The sequence below is a fragment of the Meleagris gallopavo genome, chromosome 6, assembly GCF_905368555.1.
Source record: "Meleagris gallopavo chromosome 6, MGAL_WU_HG_1.1, whole genome shotgun sequence".
Classification (NCBI taxonomy): Eukaryota; Metazoa; Chordata; class Aves; order Galliformes; family Phasianidae; genus Meleagris; species Meleagris gallopavo.
In genome coordinates, this window is record NC_139409.1 from 28658765 (window position 1) to 28662309 (window position 3545).

Consider the following 3545-nt stretch of genomic DNA (forward strand, 5'->3'; position numbering starts at 1 on the left):
ACTTCTGGGTTAGCTGAGAATCTTTTAAGACAGAGCCCTATCATGAAAACATTTTTGATTAGAATTGTGGAAATTAGAACAAAATGTAAGTAAATATAGGCAAACAAATAAATTATAAACCTAATAGTTCTATTGTGGCAAACCTGCAAGACTAAGAAATAGGAAGAGGAGTATATGGTGATGTGAAATCAGAACTGAGAAGGTTCTGATTTCACTATCATGATGTTATCAAATATCAAATACTTCACTATGCATGAAGCAGATGTCAGCACAAGAGCCTTGTCAGGTGGCAGAGGGATGTGTTGCACTGAGGTACAGGAAAGCAGCCCTAGGGCTCTTACCAGCAGCAGCCACCCCTGTACCAACACCCCAGACCCTGCTGGGAGAAGCATGTGCTGTATATAGAAAAGGAGAACTAAGAGGAGTACTAGGAAGTAAAGCTGGGAGAAATCCTTGAAAAAGTCTCCTGCAAATCAAAATGAGCATGTGGTTCTTCTTAATAAAAGAATAATCTGGCAAAGGTGGCCTTGCAGACTTTGTTATGCCATCATTTTTCCTGCCTTAATTAATGTTTCTACAGGTTTGGAAGACTATAAAATGAAGCACTGTAAAAGCAGCTACAGTATGAGAGTAGAATGATAATGGCCTAAGTTAAAAATATGATCTTTGTGACAGCACTCTGAGGAGATAAGATTGCACTTGTCGAAGCCAGCGGGAAAAGCAAGCCACAATTAACTCTATGATGATAGCCTTGACGTGAACTAAGGTTCAAACTTGGAGCAGTAACTGGCTGTGACAGGACTGACTTTTCTAAAAATTCCTCTTCAGTCATCATGTGTAAGCAGAGACCAACGACAAATCAAAATCTGAAGACTAAATGTCTGTTTCTCTTCAAATATCAGCCCCCCATACACAAGGTACATGTAGTGTGAGAGAAACATTTTAATACATACAGGCTCTCTAGCACAGCAGGAGCTTTTACAGACAGATGGAATCAAGAAACAGATAAAGAACAAGAGTGAACAAGTCAGTGCACATAAATAGGACATTGAGTCATTACTATTGCCAACAAGGCAATTGTTTTGGGGGTGAAAAGAGGGTTTCTAGAGCTTGCCTTTCCTACAGCCACCATTACCTGGCAGGACTGACAGTTCAGCCACAGCTTCCAGCTGAGAATTTGCATTTCCCATCTACAAGATCCTGAACCTGACACCATCAGCAACCAACAGAGTACCCTGCCCAGACTTCCTTTTGAATTTAATGTTTTTCAAGGAAAGTGTTTTCCCGTGAACTCATGCATACAAAAATAAATGAACAAATAAAATCTCCTCAGTTCAAGATCCATTTTCAGAAATGTGTTTTCAATCTGATTTACTTCTCAGACAACTGCTAATTTTTAGTCTCTGAATCATCTTACAGAGAAAGGTAAACAAGATAATTTAATAAAGGGAATATACTATTGTACAGAATAGCAAACTAGCAATAGTGATGCTGATCAGTGAGCTTGTAGGGATGGAAAGACTCTGAGCTAACAGGTTTCTGTAGTACTCAGAGCTGATAATTTAGATTGGCTTCTGTAGAACAAATTGCAGCCTATTTCACAGTACGCACCACCACATACCAAATCTGTCACTTTTAGAAATTCACAGAGCTGACAGAAGAAATGAAACATTTGTTCAGGGAGAACTGAGCTGGGCAATTTTCTTCTTTCTTGACCTGGAACGCCTAAATCCTCTCTGAGGGAGCACTAGAGATAACACTTGCTTCTGTATCTTGCAAATTCATCATCTTCCCGTCTGCCTGTTAACTGTGCCAGACAGCCATGCATCCTATTTTTGAAGATAGCTCTTACAGGGAGGAAGGATTAAGCTATCATAGCTTGAAGCCCAAGAAATTAAATTTGCTACTTCTCTGGACGTCACTTGGGGACTGCCTTAAACTTTTCTGGGGCACAGGGGTGGGGAAGTTGGATTTCTCCAAAGCCGGTGTTTTTTGTGTGCCTGCACACAGGAGGGAAAGAGAATGAAGCACTGGCATGCGATGTGCTCACAGGGTGCCAGGCACACTGCTCTGCTGCAAATACCATTGGAAACAATTTGCTCAAAAAACTAACATAAATCAACATCAGCATTGTAATTATTGTAAAGCTGCTGAATGGGCCACTCTGTTACCAAAGTCTGTTTTAATCTCTAAACAACATAGTTAGGATGGGAAAGATTTTTTAAAGGAATTTGAAATACGCGTACCCCATTTCAGGTCCTGAGAATCAAATTACCAGCCCATAAGGGAGATGAGGCAGCAAGAGTACTGAGATCCACCCGTCTCCGGGCCTGGCAATTTGCTCGGCTTGGTCCTCAGCCCTGCTAAGCCCTGCTAACAGCAGCTGGAACATATGTGGCACAGCCCCAGACAGCTGGGAGGAGGAAAGGCCAGCCACAAATTAAATTAGGAGGTGTAATATGCTGTGAGAAGAAAAACAAATTGAGATTGTGAAAACAGGTGCCAAGTGACATTTACTCAGTACTCAGTCACACTTTCCTTTCTCTATATGTGATTAGCAGCTAAGCTGAATTAGGATAGATTTCATGCTTCTGTGACCTTCCAGAATCCCCATACAGAAAAAGAAAAACACCTGTAGCTAGAAGGGTTTTTTTTGCAAGAGGGTAAAAGTGTCCAAATACTACTGAGCTGATAAATTAAGGGTAAAATCCGCCAACTGTCCTTCCCTAAGGAGTCATTACTAAATCTTTGTGTAAGGTGAAAAGTCAAAGGCTTGAGATAAAAAAGATAAATGACATATGTTGAACTTCAGATGGAATGGAAGGTTAACAAATATTTAGAAGCAGAACCTAATAGTCCAAGTATAGTGGGGATAAAATCTCTCAACGTTGCGTTCACACAGGACCTCTGAAATGCCAATGGACCTACAGGCAAACCACCATTCTCTACTGGCCTGGTTCAGGTGACAAGGAAGTCCCCAGCATGGCAAACCCTTCTGGGACAGCAGTGCTATGGAGATGTGCCAGGTCCACCTGCTACAGTTGAGACAAACTCCTAGCATACCTCAGCCACAATAATTTCAGAAAAGTCCCCTTTGAAACAAAGGGATCTACAGGTCTGTTAGGTAGGGTTTGTGACCACAGAGCAACTTGCAAAGCAGAAATTCCCCTCTTTCCCCAAACCACTAGAATTGTCAGAAAAAATGTTGTTGCTGCTTTCCATCAGCAACATGAAGATACACCACCCAGGTATCACTCTTGTCTATCACTCCCACACAACCTCAAACATGCAGTGATGCACAGATCCCAGTTGCTTCAGGTAAAAATTCTTCAAGCTACTCCTTCCATGCCTTTTGAAGCTTTTACATGATAACACGAATTTTTGGGACTCTGAAATGCAGAAGCATCGCAATAACATCTTTGTCTCTACACTCCCCATGGCTGACCACATGATGGCAAGCACGTACAATAAGACCACTGGATAAAAGTGTCAGAGGCCTTAGAAATAGTTCACATTCTCTGGCCTTCAATTTCATGATCATTATC